This window comes from Carassius gibelio, chromosome B25 (assembly GCF_023724105.1).
Source record: "Carassius gibelio isolate Cgi1373 ecotype wild population from Czech Republic chromosome B25, carGib1.2-hapl.c, whole genome shotgun sequence".
Taxonomy (NCBI): Eukaryota; Metazoa; Chordata; class Actinopteri; order Cypriniformes; family Cyprinidae; genus Carassius; species Carassius gibelio.
In genome coordinates this window covers 15,391,881-15,409,103 of record NC_068420.1, presented here as the reverse complement: position 1 = coordinate 15,409,103, position 17,223 = coordinate 15,391,881, and the positions used below count along the sequence as shown (strand labels likewise).

The following is a 17,223-nucleotide window of genomic DNA, read 5'->3' as shown; positions in this document are numbered from 1 at the left end:
CAAATTAATTACATAATATGCTGCTAAATTAATCAAATTGCTCACATATATATCATGTAATCAATGTCATTTAGGGGCTAATCACATCAGGAAAGCCAACATTTATTTTAATAAAAAAAATAATAACATGATATGCTTCTTTATTAATCAAATTGCTCACATTAATATCATATAATCAATATTTGCTGAACATCATGGAAGTTTCTTGCACAATTTTTTGTTGATTTATTTCTTTTTATAATCAGTCACACACACAATGTCTTAAACTGACATCCCTAGAATTCAGGAACTACTATAAATTGTCAGTAGTCATGCTAACATATTAAAATAATGGTTTTCCATCTAAATATTTTGCGTAAAATTGAATGATATCTTCACTGCCAGCTTATTTCGCTGGTCTTGTGGTGTCCTATGGCTCTCACTCTGGGAGCTCAAGGCAGCCGAGACATTCTTTGTCATTATTATTTGATTCCATTCATCATCCTGGCCCACAACAAAGAACACTGCTATATGTACAATTTAAATAAAGTTTAGTGTGACACTCGCACTGACAAGCTGATGTATCCATTCAAGAAGCTGCAGAATATGTGCATGTCTATGCAAAATAAAGATGAATGCTGGGGGAAACAGACAGCGGGTGATTAAGGTGCACAAGTTTGTGGCCGATCTGTCATGCTATCCCTATTGTCTTATGATTCCTTATCATTAGTTTCCCTGACAATGATTTAGCAGTCATTGTCAGGGAAGTATTCCCCCTCATTGCCTTTCACTGTGTTTAAACGTAACCTTCTTTCAGGAACGGCTGCCATTCGTCACTTTTGACCTGTCGAGCAAGACAAAATTGGACACTTCCAACCGTGGCCTTTTGTCCTGACACGGGCAGGCAGGTATGCAGAATCAGGATGGAGGACGGAACCGTATGCATCCATAACATTTAACCACCTCGGAATGATTACTGCCTCTAATTTCTTTGGGGACAATGGGACTTTGGTCCCACTGCCAAGTCGTTTTTATTAGTTTGTGTCTGTCTTTCTGCTTTATTTCAGGTCGTTGCCTGGTGACTGTTAAATAAGAACCAGGGGCAGGTCAGCGTGCAGGCCAAGGAACGGTTGAAAGCGAGCCCCCTGGTCCCTCTCTCTGGCAGCCAACAGCTGATGCAGAAAGTCACCATCCATCTCTGGCAGGATGTTAATGATGCAGCTTTTGGGAGGAGAGGAACTTAGACCTACTTTGCAGGTAATTCTCTGTTGATTCGTGTCTGCTGTTTAGAGTGTACGCCAGTGAAATGCGATAGGAAATGGGCCTGTGGAATCCCTTGAAGACATGGAAGGTGTGTTTGATGTCCTTGTAGTCTCCGTTTAGGCCTTTGGTTGTGTTCTTCTAGCTATGCTTGGTGCTACAATTTCATGGCTCTTTCCAACACAATCTCATGGCAATTCAATCACTTTTTTTGTGAACTGACAGATGATATTGTGTCCTTAGACGTGATGCAGTAAAGGTAATTTTACAAAGTTTATCCTTTGGATTTTTGAAATGTTTTGCATAAAGACAGCAACCATGTCAAAACGATACCTGTGCACATGCATCTGCGAAAACTACTAAAAAGCTTAATGCATGCCAGGCCAGTTGTTGGCAATGTCACTTTGTAAAGAAACTTGTGCATGCCCATAGACTGAACACATAATATAGATTCACATTACATTACCAACGTAATGGCAATTACGTTGGACCCTAAATGGACCCTAAACCTACCCCTCACAGAAATCGTCGGGTCGTACAAATGTGTATGAATTAGCCAACTTGTAAAATACGTACAAATTCGTCAAGAAAAAGCGTTGAATATAAAATTCAAGTTTTTTTGTAAATTCGTGTTTCAAGATGATAAAAGTTTAATTTTGAAAAACTTGTACTTTGAAACTTATTTTCAGCAGTTTCGTTTTCAGCCAAAACGTATAAAAAAAAAAATTCTGGTCTTAGCTGAAAATTATATTGTGTAAAAACCAGCGAAAATAATTTGTCTGTCCAGACAGGACATGGCTATAAGACACAACTAAATTAATTAAGAAGTGACAGCTTACCCGAAGAGCTTGTGGGCAGAGTCTCTTTGCACAAGTACATAATCGAATCCATAAATTTTAAAGAATTGTTAACTTATTAAAAGTACATACTGAGTGACTCATACACTCTTTGACTTGGAATACACTTGTTCGTATTAAGTTCACAATTTTAACGTTCATGTGTTTTTTGTTTAATTAATTTTTATTATCTGCTTTCAGAATGGTGATAAAGCTCATGCAAAATGATATTCAAACTCACATCAGACACGTTTAGGTTTAAATATCATAGGTTTCTCTTCAAAATCTCTTCAAGCTCATAATCAGTACCCGAGATCATAATTGTTAGAGTTTTTTGTTGTTTCAGTCGTTGCAGAAATAGAAACTCTAAAACAAAAATAATAATAATACATATAAAAAAAGTCTGCTGTTGCTTTTGCGTATCACCATCGTTGCTGGTTGGAACAAATATTCTGGACTTGCTTGCTCTTAAAAAAGTTGCTTTTCTTATGAGACTAGTTTGTCCTTTCTGCTTCTTGAACTTTTCTGAATGGTTTGGACTTGATTGATGCCCCTGGGTAATTCTTTGGAGCTGTTTGCCAAATGCTGATTTCCTCTGGCCGTCGTCCATCTGCAAACAGTAGTTTGGGCAGGTGTGAAACTGGCCCTTGGAAACGTCCCATGATCTAATTCACAAGACTTCTGTGACATTTTCAGACTGAACATGTGTTGCCAGGAAGTGAAGCACATGTTGTCCACAGGAAAGATGTAAATAATTATCTGCTCACAACAGGTTTTCTTTCCCACTGGGTGTTCTTCCAAATTTGGCCACGAAACTTGGAATAAATAAAATTATACTAATGATCTACACACTTGAATGAAGAACTTGGGCAAGCTTCTATAATGCTATTCAAAATTACAATAATATGCCCTATGTTTTCATTTGTAGATTGATCTTTTGAGGCTAAAAAATGTGGTTGAACAAACTGATATGACTCACATCATCTCTAGATATTTCAGAATAACTATAAACCAAATGTTTTCCACAAGCAGAATTTAGTTGCAAACACTTTGCTTTTGCCTAGAAAATACATTCAAAGCATGAGAATTCCTTTAGATGCACAAAATATTTTGTACTCTGTAGAAAAAGAAAACCTTGCAGCCCTAGAAATGAAAATCTTTAAATATGTTGGCGAGGTTTGAGGAATCCAGACAAACAAACATACAAATAAATACATACATGGATTCAATTACATCATGCTGCTTAGTTAATCAAATTACTTGCAGTTAATATAATAAAATCAATATTTGCTAAATTATGGAATTTAATTGCACATTTTCTGTTGTATTACAGAGACACCAATTTAGCAATTGAGCTATATACAAAATACATACAAAATTAATATTAATGAGTTCATCTAAATTTGTAAAATCTCGTTTAGCCATATAGAGTAATTGTAGCATCACACTGTAGCATCTACACAAAGCAACATTAGGCAAACATTCTCTGCATGAAATATCATATAAATATATCAGTTACAGGATCACGTTTAAAGGATAATTGTCTCGTACTTGGATTGTGACGATCAGTAACAGCAGCATAAATCTCCAGCATTCACAATGAACTATGATTAATCAGTCTTAAATCCGACACCCAGTGATCACAGTCATTATTCTGCTGCTGAGGGCTGGTTCAACTACAGCAAACGTCAGTTTTAAATCTCGCTTGAGCAAAGTTGTCGCAGCAGAGATGTAATATGTTTGCCTTTCGATTCAATTAGCTTACAAAAGACCTTGAAGCGATGCAATCAATTATGGGATGATGTTCTTTTACCCTGCAGAACTGCTGCCTTCAAGTCACGTAGGAATGATCGCATTTATGACATTTGTGTGCACTCTGATGTCACAAAACCATAACTGACAGCATACATTTCTAAGAATAATGGTGGTGAAATGGTTTTGATCATAATTTGTTGATGGTAAAGTGTACGCATTTTGTGTATTGTATGGATTTTTGTGTAAAAAATGTTAAACACCTATCGCACATCCTTTGCACCTCATTAGGTTGAACTAGTGCTAGCCCAGCTAACAAGCTAACAAATGTTTTTATAATGTTGACTCAAAGTTACAAACAAATGTTCTTCCAGTAATGAATGTACATTTGGAGTTGTCTGGTCTTGAATAATGTTCTCAAAAGTTTGGCACAAAAAAGTTAGTTATACATCGTTAATGAAACATTTTGTTTTCAGAAAAATTTTAATTGGATGTTCAGCTAGCGGTTGTTAAAACGTATCATTTGATTCAGAACGTTCAAAGAACATTCAAATGTATGAACATTCCCTTGTTTGCAAAATTCTAAAATGTAACGTTTCCTTAAAGGGATAGTTCAAACTAAATAAAAACTGTCATTAATAACTCAATGATATTGTTCAAACCTGTGCGACCTTCATTCATCTTCGGAACATGTGAGTCCACGTGACATCATTGGTTAAACAGTAATGAAACTACAAGACACTCTTAGTTCATTGTCTATATTCTGGTTTAAATAAGTTAGGCTGGGCAAAACTTTGCAAGTCATCCTCTCGGTCAAAATCTTTAGACATGTTTACGTAGAAGTTTTATGCACAGTGTATGTCTTCCTCTGCTTGTAAACAAGGCACAGCACATGTTGTTCTACGTCAAAACACCGGCTCCTGCGTCAGCAGCATCACATGCACTGTAATACTGTCGTGAACGCTCATGGAAGACTGACAAGGAAGAAAATAAATGAAATGTTGTTGTTTTTTGTTGTTGTTTGCGCACAAATGGGTATTCTCATAGCGTCATAACATTAAGGTTGAAACCCTGATGTCAAATGGAGTATTTTAACGATGTCCTTGCTATCTATCTAGGCGTAGTACATGGCAGTTGCGTTGCTGTCTGTGCAGGGTTAGAAAGCTCTTGGATTTCATAAAAAATATCTTAATTTGTGTTGCGAAGATGAACAAAGGTTTGGAACGAAATGAGGGTGAGTAATTAATGACAATATGTTAAATTTTGCGTGAACTATCCCTTTAACACTGCATAACAAACTACAAAGGTAGTGGTACTGAATTTTCATAGAAACATAACATTAATGGGAGCAAACTGTTCTTAGAATATATTTTTATTAGCTGAGATGCCTCCAATTCATTACCAAATAAAATCACTTAATCGTATAATAATCACTTTTTACTTTCCAAATTACTAGCACATAAAAGCTTTCTAAGGAACTTGAAATACACTGAAACAAAGTAGTAGCATACTTTTGTTATTGCTAATGTTAATAACGTAGCTTGCTAAGCTACATGCTATACTAACATCTAAATTTCTATAACTTCACATAATGCTAAAAAAAAAATCACAATTCTAAAATATTCACATTCAAAAAATGCTAGAAACTCCTTTAAAACAAACCATAGTTTGTTAGCTGTATTCACACTTTCTGAGCCACCAACCCAGAGCCACGGAAACAAACAAAAACCCATCATGACAAGCAGGATATGGACATATTACACCTCCCCTAACATCTACTTATAGAGCCTGTGTCCACTAATGGTCTCCTCTTTGCAACCATGTGTTCTATCATTTGATCTCATTTGGCTAACAATAAAAGAGCCAATTAAAGCATAGCCACATTACTTTGTTAATAAAGCAGACAGATTGACTCAAGGGAACATTTCATTGGCAGTTAATTATGCACAGTGGTAGTCTCGAACCCACTGAGCCAATGTGTAGCAATAAAAGCCGTTATACTGCTGCCAATTCCCACTCACAGCTGCATTCAGCTCTAAAACCAATGGATAGCGGCTTGCTGAAGCCGGGCAGACACTCTCTGAAGAGAAATAGAGAGATTTGCAATTCCACTGCTACCTCTGAGAGTTGGGGAAAGGTCCGTTTTTTTAATGAACAATGGAACAATGACGTCACTCTTTCAACAGAAAGGTCAACTTTAGGTCACTGTTGGTTTGCCAAATGCTGTGGTTCTTGGAGTTGAGCAAAAAACGAAAGGCAGCGAGAGAATTAGCGTTTTGCTGTACCTCTAAAGAATGGCTTCAGCACTTGCCTACAACAAATCTAACAAAGACGCCCCATTGTCTCAGAGTCAGTTTAAAGCTATCAAGCATGAATCGATGAAACTTAAGCCTGTCACTGCGTTGGATGGCTTGACCTCGAGTGATAAACTTGCGTGTCTATCTGCACAGGCTGTATCCTCATATAAAGCAGTGTGTGAACAAGGACTCGGTGTGGCAGACTGACATTTTGTCAATACTGTATTGGCATTCCACTTAACCCCGGAGACAGAAGGATTATGATGTTGTTTCAGAGTGGTAAATGGGTTGTTTGAGCTGTTATTTTCCTGGAAGGTTTACTCGCACAGGATCAGTCAGTTATTTATGTCCCTGTGTGTGCTGCGCAAATGTAATAGTTAACTGTTTTGGCGCTTGCGTGATCCTAAACACCTAATTTTTTTCCACACACCGAATGTTGATGAGTAATAATTGCCTGAAGAACAGTTTCAAATTATTATCGGTGGTTCTAATTTTAAAATGTTTCAACATTAAAGCAAATAAACCATGAGAATTAATTTTAAAAAAATTATGTTAATAAAAACATTATATAGCCCAGGCTTTCATCTGTTACACAACATTGAACATTGATAGCAGTGCCAGTGTTTAGAGGTTTCAGATCATTTCAAATAATATTTTTAAGCATAGCTTTTCCTGACAGCTTATAATTCTTTATAATTAGTCTTCAATGCAATAAAAATGATGCTTATTGATATTACTCTACATTTAAATATTTATATTCTTAAAAAGGCACATTTTGCAATAATTGTAGGATATTCATGAACAAATATAAAATATGTATACAATAATATAAAATAATAAACATGCTTGTATAAAATATTTTCTTGAAACTAGTATTTCTAATGAATATAATATAGTTTAATAATTCTAAATATTTAAATTATTTTATAATACTATTTAAATGTTATTTTATCAGCATACTATTATTATTATTATTTCAAATTGTTTGACATTTAAAATATTATTTAATATTTTAACAATATGTTATATGTAAATGTAATTAAATTATTCACTATTTTTTTATTGAAAAGATTCCTTGCAAACCATGGTTATTAATTTTTTTTAATTACGATTACATTAACAATATTTATTCAAATCAACGTTAATACCTTAAATGGTAATCCAGTAAAAATTATTATTTTTGATAATTCCCAACATATTCATTTTCACAGCAAGGCAATACAAATAGGCACATTTTGCAACCACTGTAGGATATTTATTATTAATAATAATACAAATATTTCATATAATATTATATACTCTAAGTACTTAATAATGAACTACTATTATGTTATGATATTATTATTAATAATATTAGTAGTAGTAATTAAAAACAGAATATTTAAAATGCATTTTAAGTATTTTAGAATCATATTTAAATATTATTTAATCAAAATCCTATTTAATCTTATTTAAACTGTATTTAAAATATTATTTAATATTCAAACAATATATAATAAAATGTGAATTATTATCTAATACTAATTTTAGCTTTGTTGCTTAAAACTATTTACTATTTAAAAATTTTTTCTAAAGATTTGATGTAATTCCTTGTAATGCATGTTTATTAGGCAAATTAAATTAGCTGTATTTATTCAGAACAACATTAATACCTTGAACTGTGCTCCTGTACTAAAAAATAACACAGTCAGACCAGTCAAAACCAAATCACTCCAGTTGTCTAGTTATGAAGATCAGTTACATCTTCACGTCATACTGCATGGCCTTCCAGCCGTTTGTGATAAATGATGCTTGAAAAGCACTTAGATCAGTCAGCGTTAAAAATCTGGCTGCGAGCTCGCTGGTACAACTTCATTTCCAAGGGTTAATATGACATGCCCTCTCCAAAACAATGAGAGTTTAAGCACATGTTCCTGTCTCTCCAGAACCTTGGCTCTTTGATGAAGTGATTGATGGGGCGGGTGAATGCAGATATGTTATACAGACACATACATCTTGACGTGATTACTTTTGTGGCCCCATAATTCAGCGAGAGCATGTCATCTACTTAGATCTTCCCATGATACTGCTCTCTAGCAAACCATTCAAAGACAATGGACAGGCCAGTGTCGCTGCTCATGAAATCCATTACTTGTTTAAAATGTATAAAAAATGATTTACTACCCTCATGTTGTTCCAATGGGAGATTAAAATGTAATAAAAAATTAAATTTAAGCCTGTTCCTAAAAGTCTAATGACTTCAGAAGAGTTGGAAAATAGCACACGTATAGACCAGTTTTACGGCACATTTAAATCATTTCAGAAAAAATTGTAAAGATGAAAGGTAATTGTGATCTTTAATACATAATTATGAATTTATTTCTCGCAACTTTACATTTATATCTAACAATTGAGACTTTTTCTCAAAATTACAAGTCAACAATTTCTTAGATAACGGTTTATAAGTTTACATCTCACAATTCAAACTTTGTTTCTCTCATTTATATCTCTCAAAACTTACTTTGTTTCTCGTAATTCTTTTTCTCAAAACTTTTAGACTTTTTTTTTTTTTTTTTTTGAAATGCAAGAAAATGTCATGAGATATAAATGTAAATTTGCAAGAAAGAAAAAAATATTAGCCCATGGTGGAAACAAGCCATGGGTTAAAAACGAAGGATAGACATACAAATTGTATATAGTACAAAAAAGCTCCAAGTTGTGAATATTGAAAGATCTAGGATCTTTATACAGTGCATGCCTTGTTTTCATCTGTGTTAAATTCAATATGGCGTCTAACTTGATTAAGGCCTATACGAGTTTGGATTGACATGAGGATGAGTAAATAGTTAAATTTTTGTGCGAACTATTTCTTTATACTTAAAAAAAACAATGAATGCATGGTTTTTGTGAGTAAACACTTAGAAGCTCCTAAAAATAATGTAAATAAAAGCTAAATGTGCACACGTCAACCGAGTGCAGTTAATATGCAACTTTTTTGGTTGTACGGTTTGTTCCATCCATCTTTCAGTCAATTTTTCTTTTTTTTTTCTCCCAGATCATCCGTGCCTAAAGCAGGGGGGAATAGTGTCTGGAGAAAGTCTATCCTCCACAAAACCAGGAGAAATATTGTCTTTTAACAGCCACATGAAAGGAGAGATGCTGTGAGCCACTTCAACACGATAGAATAGCCTGCAGGGATTTAAACCGACGGAGAAGCATCTCGGGCAGATAGGATGCTGTCACGTACACCGTGCAAACTCGCCGTTTATGTGGGAATTATAAGCAAATAGTTATTATTTTCATGAAATGGAGCATTCCCATTTTAACTAGGGCTAGAAATGTTAAAATATTGAAAAATCTATTAAACATTAAATGTGGAATACTTGCTACATCTGTCTCCAGCTAATTGAGACGCTACCAAGAATGTTAGGACTCAGGAGAATAATTTGTCGGTGCAAAAACACGGAATGGACCAATTTATTGCTCGCTGCAGGCTGCGGAGTTCCAACAGGCTTTGATCAACCTTTTTAGGTCAGTATCACTTGAAATACAGAGAGGTCTCAGTAACCACAGAGAAAATATTTCATCTTTTTCCTCTTTTTTTTTCTTTTAAAGAATGAAAGAGGGAAGTATTTTTGTAGTCGTCTGGCTGGTTGTGAGGGAGATGCTAAATTCTTTATGGGAGAAGAAAACCAGGATAGCGAGGTAGTTACTGCAGATTCGCTGGGGTTGTTTATTTGCCGGTAATCAGTTAAACATTTATGATAGCGAATGCAATTATAAGTTTAGCTGCAACACCATCAGATTCTGTCCCCTTCTACAGATCAATGGATCCACGGTTGTCAATAGGCCTTTCCCACAAAGCTCAAACAAAGCTTGTGCTTATATCCGGAGAATTTTGAAGTCAAAGCAAGGAAACATCAAACGGGACGCACTGACAGCTCGCGCGTCCGAGTTGTGATTCTGACAGACAGACAAACCGCTGAGCTGATGGGAACAAACTGAGCTTTTTTTTCTTGTTTTTTTCCAAATCTTGTTCGTAGGGGCTTTGTTCATTTCCCCTATGTATTTATATTCATATTTATATTTAATTTTGCTTTCCATTTGCCATGTCAAGCCCTTAAAATAACTTCAATTTATGATGAATCAATATTATGAGGGTAATATTCCAATGACGATCTGTCAAAGAGGATTTTGTTGGTGTGTTCAAAAGAGTTAAAATGAAAAATGTAATTCAGAACAATTGAATCAGTAAACATTTCATCAGCGAGGCCAGAATGAATCTGTAATTCTGAAATAATTGGATGGATGATTCAATATTTTGTGCATTTCACATGCTTTGTTTCGGGATGATTTTGAGTTTTGAACTGAATGATTCAATAAATCAGTTATAAAGACTTTTACATACTTTTACAATTATAAAGACTTTTATATACTTTTGAATTAATTGGTTAAATGAGTGATTCAATGGTTCATTCATAATACAGACACTTGCTTTGTTTCAGAAAGAATCAGGGTTTTAAACCAAATTATTAAATGAATCGATTATAAAGACAGTCAGATTTTGTACTTTTGAACTAATTTGATAAATGAATGATTCAATGGTTTATACATAATAAAGTAACTTGCATTACTCCTGAATGAATCAGTACTTTTGAATTGGTTAAATGACCGATTCGGTGGTTCATTCATGATACAGTCACTCGCTTTGTTGCAGAATGAATCAGGGTTTTGAACTGAATGGTTCAATGAATCATTCATAAAGACAGTCACATTTTGTCACCATATACTGGTGTAATGGTTTAACGCAGAGCATTATTTAAGAACTTTTAAGAAAGTTTTTATAACCACAAATGTATGCTTGCAGATGAAATGCTAGTTGTTATATCATTACTGTCCATTCTTTTAAAATGGCACTTATTGTAATGCTAGAAACAATCATTTATCACTTTATAAGGTACAAGACACAGTCCATTGTTCTCCATGCTGACCATAAACTCTCAGTTTAACCTTGAGGATGTGTCTAGGTGCCATCTTTCCCAGGCTTCTGCCCTGATCCCATTCATTATCACTCGCAGTGATCCCTCAGGTCACAGGGCAAGAGATTTTAATTACGGGGCCATAAATGGAAGAATTAATGTGTGCTTTTAGAAAATGCTGAATGCGTGAAATGAAGTTTTGGGACGGCAAAGCTGCACCAGTCTGCTCTGGTCGTTAGTTTTGTAGAAGTGAAGCCAGGTCATCTATCTGGGCTGTGCGCAGCCGTCTTTAAGATGCAAACACTACTATTATTCTGCTTTATGGGCTTGTCTGAAAATACTACACTGTAACATGCAATGCCACACTTCACCTTACTAGTAAAATCTGACTTAAGGTTTATATCCAGCCTGGGTTGTAAATTACAAGAAGATTCAGTGCTATGGTAAAACAAAACAACGTGGGATGTGAGACACTTGATCCTCGGCAGCCACCGTAACAGCACAGAACGTGACTCTTAATATAATAAAATAAACACCTGTAAATTAATTTACAGTCAAAACAGTTTAATCATATGGGTAATAGCATGGAGATAATCAAATTAAATGTAATAAATCTAGCCATTCTTTATAAAGATGACATGTATTAGTGCTATTTTGATTCTGTTGTGGGAATTAATTCATTCATTCATTAAATTTAATTATTGGTTATTCATCACAAATTCATTATAGCTGAACTCACTTAATTACCAATAATTTTTTTACAGAATGCTTGCCATAAACTGAACATATAAATTTCTTCTAATTTCATATAGAGTGGTGCATAAAAAAAATCCACAATTTAGAAATACTATATAAATATTATATCTAATGCATTTTGTATATAATATAAAATATAAAATTGTAAAATGTCTTATTGCATTCTTTGACAAAAAAAAAATAATTTGTATATATATGTGTAATCTTGCATAATTTGTTAAAGCTAAATAAACACTGAATTTATTCAATTACTGTAAAAATGCTGTAATTAGCAAATTAATGCACAGTCAGCTGGGCTTTATATCAAAATAACCTTAGTTCTGCAATAATGACCAGTTACGCAACTTTACATATTTTCCTTATCAACTGCCATAATTTTATATATTGAGTCAAAATCATGACAGAGTCAAAATGATCTGTTCTTTCCTAAAATCAAGCCTAGTATCCACAGATGAATGATTCCTGAAATAAGGATGGAGGATAAGCCGAGCCGTTTGTGCGCTTGAGGGCCCCGATTTTATGCGAGAACCATGACCACGCTAACAAAACGTGAAGGGCTGTCCTCCTCATGGGGCCGAGACGCCCACCGCGGCGTAGGGAAATAAACGCGCTCACTCCGGGCTGCCCTGCACATCAGTCACGGGGGTAATGATCTTCAACCGTGGACAGGGTTACAGCGACGGCTCCGATCGCTCTGCCTCGTGGCCCCACCAGCAGCCCGGGCCCCCAGATACAGCACACTGTCAGCAGAGAGACACGATCTGATGTATGGGCCGTGTAGGTCACTGAGATTAGTGTCACAACCTTCAGTACGCTTTATAATAGAGTTTAACATGGGTGTCATCGCATTACTTTTGTCAAGGACCAGTGCAGGACAGTTACATGCAATGATTAGTGTAAATAAAAAAAAACATCTATCCAGGATGAGGATGATAAACTGTAAAGAGAGGCATTAAAATGTATTCCTGCTTCTGGAATGCCATCTCAAGCAACGAAAGAAAATATTTAAACTGAAAATGAACATCCAATCATTATTTACTCACGTTCATGTCTTTCCGAACCTGTATGACTTTATTTCTTTGGTGGAACACAAATGGAGATGTTGTGAGAAATGTTCACGCTGCTCTTTTCCATATAATCAAAAAGGACGGGGACTAGATGGAGCTTCGAAAAGGACAAAAAAAGCTGCATAGAGGAAGTCAGTACAACTCAATTGCCGTATAACACACTTGGAGAGCTCCTCCACTCAATTATTTTGTAGTATGGTAATTAACCAATTCACTATGCATGGACAATTCTCAAAGGCGTCTTTGAACTAATTGTTCTCATTGACTCTATTAATTATTTGTTTGCTGATTTAATTATTTTCAGATCTGGAAAAAATGGAAATTAAACAAGAGGCCAATGAGTGTTGCCAGAAAATAAAAACAACAATACAAATACAATACACAACTCTTTTTAAAAAGAAAAATACTACATAAAAACTTTTTTTTTTTTTTTTATTTGATTGCCAATATCTTATACTATGGGATATAAAATGGCGCCACATCAATCTTTGAGTTAAAAGAATGAGAAAATATGTTACATACAGAAAATTAATTTACTTAAAATACTTCTATGTTTATTAAATAGGCTACTAGATATGCTCAATTTAGTCCAAACTAAGATAAAAAAAAACTGCATTGCAGTAAATGTACTTATTCCGTTTTGATTACATCTATTTATTCGTCCCATTCCAGTTGGGCTCCTCACAATATTGTATATTGTATGTGAAATATATTGTATTTCCAAATACATATTGTTCTGAATTGCATATAAAACAAGGATATTGGCATATGTTTTACAGGAAGATACTATACCAGTTTTTCTACTCTAAGAATTTGTGAAATTTACTACCAAATCATAACCAATGTGTGCTGCAATTATTAAAAATATATTAAATACATCAACAAAAAATAGTTCATTCTCCCAATCCAGCATATGTCATGTTAATAATTGTGCATATTATTTGATCTATATGTATTGTAATACTAAAATATTAAAACCAAAGTTTGATGATAACAACATTTTAGCATGATAAACAGTCGGCATTGTGATTTTCAATGCGAAACCTGGGGCCCAAAACTGTGTCAATGAATAGGAATTCTTACACTGATCCTGCTTAAAATCTGTCCTTTAATCTGGAAATACAGTCAAAACATTCTTAACAAGTTCTGATCTCTGGGTTCCTGGTTTTTATTTGTCCTTTTCAGACAGAGGCATAAAGCATCATCTCAGTACCAGCTTGTATCAGACCGGTCACAGACACATTAAATCGTGACTACCCCGTGGCACCCATCAAACCACTCTCAACAAAAAGCTAACATTCCCCTGCAACGTGCCAGCCCACTCACACTGACCGTGGCCCCGTAACGACCGGCATATGGAAAACAAATTACCGAGGCCGGGATCAGACGCCACGCGGATGTTTAAGGCCTCGTGGCAGCCCACCCGACAACTCCCACTATTATTTATCATGCTGTTTTAAATGTTTTTCTCACTTGTTTCCCTTAAATATTTCATCGTCCCTTAAATATTCATTTAACTTCTTCTGCTTTTGAATTTTTTACCATCGTGCGCGTCTTTCTCGGGCTCAGCAATCATAAATAATTATGCACGCGCTCAGAGACAGACTGCATAAATCATGCACCCGAATTCTTTTTTGTCTTTTCTCATTAACACGTGTACTTCAACTAGCCTAAATACTTCCCACTGCCCCACTTGTGGAAATTAGATGCTCAATCCAGTAATATCATCGCTGCCTCTTGGTAGCCTATTATTGCACCAATTGTGTTACCTACCTTTCTGGTCATCTTGAATGATGCTTTGTTAGTGCGACCGTTTTAAACTCTCGCTAACTTGTAAACATTCAGGCAATTATCTTTTCTGGAAACCAAAGCGCTGGGTCCCTCGCCCTGAGTGGCTCTTTCACGCGAGCCGGAGCAGGGAAATATGTTTGCTTAATAGCTTCCTTGTTATGTCCTCATAAATTAAGAAGTCACTTCATCTCGACGTGCTCCACAAGAGGCAAAAAAAAAAAACATCAAACATCTCGGGCGCGGGCGCGGGAACTCGCGCTCCGACGCGGGAAAAAGAAAGTTTGCTTTTGAAACATTCACAACACCGGCGGAGAGAAAGCGAATCAGATACTCAGCCCGGATCACACACAGGTCTCCAAATGTTTGAGGAGGTTATTTGTGAGGAGCGAGTGTATTTGAGCTCATTTGCATACAAGCAAATCAATATTTTATTCTTCCTCCGAGTCGCTGCGCTGTTTTTACTCCTGTCACACAGATATCGCAGACATTTGTTTTAATATCGTACAACAAACAGTTAATAATTAGAAAGCAACCGGTTTAATGAGTTATTAAGCAAATTGACTCTAGTTAATGAGAAACCCAGGACTAGTGTGTCCAGCTTTTGTGCACATCAAAGTCAGCATCTGGTCTGTGTTTGTGTATAACGCCTGAACGCAGCCTCGGCAAACATTTCAGCAAGCAGAGACTAAAAGATACTGTAAACTTTGAATATTGTGGGATTATCTGTTACTTAACGAGACCGTTCGATCAGACAGAGCAAATAGCAGTATGTTAATTAGTGATTATACTCAATGATCCTGAGCACACATCTCAGATATCTGGTTCACATTTATCAGTCTCCTATAGCCAGAAGCAATTAGACACATGCATTCAAATCCAGATAAAGCATCTTAATGTGCACGCTGCACTGAAATCAGTGCAATTCATCAAAGCATCTTTGCATTTTACAATGCATTTCGGATTTATTTTAAAGGTATGCATGTGGAAATCTATAAGCTCTGTACATTTTCTTTGTTCTGTCACAAAATTAGTGAAAGCTCAGAGTCCTGTTTCATTTGCATACACTAATTGCTGGTATGAAGTAACCTCATTTGATAATAAGACAAGACCAATAAATCACGGACTTCATCATTAAACGAATCACTTCCTGGGGGAATTTTGATTGTTTTATCTAATTGTTTAAAATAAGACTAAAAGCTAGAATATTTCTACACCTGCCACTTATCTATGAATATAATTATTCATAAATGACTTACATAATTATAATAAGTTGATAATAAAAGTCTTTGATTTGAGGGTGTTAATAATTGCTTGTTTTTACAATTGAGATTTTGAAAAAGATATATATATTGTTTATTAAATATTTTGACATTCATTTCGACATTTCAAAATCATTCCAGATATTTTCATCTCTCTCTCATACACAGTATATTTTTTAAACTAGTGTGTTAAAATTTAAGCCCACGGCAACAAAGCCTGAAGAACTGCCTGTTTTATTATGTATTTTCATTTTTAAGAATGAAAACCTGTAACATTTTATTATGCTATAATTATATGCATTGCATTAATTTAGCATTGCTTTTCAAATCTCTCTCTCTCTCTCTCTCTCTCTCTCTCTCTCTCTCTCTATCTCTATCTATCTATCTATCTATCTATCTATCTACCTCTCCATCTATATACCTGCTTTAGACATCTTAGATTTGCATTCTGCATCATAAAATCAGTAACTCACCATAAGAACTAAGCCGGTGTATTGTAGTAATCAATGGTAATAATCAAGTAAAAACAATTTTATAAATATTGATTTGTGGAGAAAAATACTTCCATGCACAACCATATTTTTGAATATAAAAACATTAAACAAAACAAAACAAAAAATCGTTGTGACTTCAATATTGACACTGAATTACTAATCTTCAATTATTGGGGAGGTCCTTCTATTCTGAGATTAATTACAGCAAGAGAGTTAATATAGTGTTCTGTCGCCACCTAGTGTAGTGAATAGATCAAAACTTGACAGCCATCCATCAGGTCAGAATATATACTGTTGGTTGCATATATTGATGTTTCCTTAAATATGGACACTGTTAAAAAATAAAAGTGTCTTTTAGATATAGTTTTTTGTTTTGTTAATATTTTAGATTTTTTTCTTTTAATTTAAAAGTTTTATTAATTTTGTGTATTATTTGTATTCGTTTTTTAAATGTCTGTATCGTTTTCTTCATTTTTATTTCAGTTGTAGTTTGAGTTATTTTAGTAGGTACATCAAGATAAATTAAATGTAAATGACAAATGTTGCCCTGTCAGCTATCAGAAATAAATAAACTTACGTTTTTATATATTCTTTTATTTTCAGACACATTTACTTTATCTCAAGTAATGAGCTCTGTATTTGTTTGTATTAGTAAACTATATTAACCCCGCCATAATAATAAAAAAAACGTTTTAAAAGTATTTTAATACATTTCTTCACAAATTGAATCTCACATCCCTCAATTATGTAATAAACACCCATTAAAACTTTCCA

At 34.6% G+C, this 17,223-nt stretch overlaps 1 protein-coding gene across 1 annotated transcript in view; it reads left to right on the top strand.

Annotated features, from left to right (window-relative positions):
- The window catches only part of LOC128013988 (annexin A2), a 327,457-nt gene that overhangs the window by 100,003 nt on the left and 210,231 nt on the right, over window positions 1–17,223 (top strand). The gene's annotated exons all lie outside the window — the stretch shown is intronic.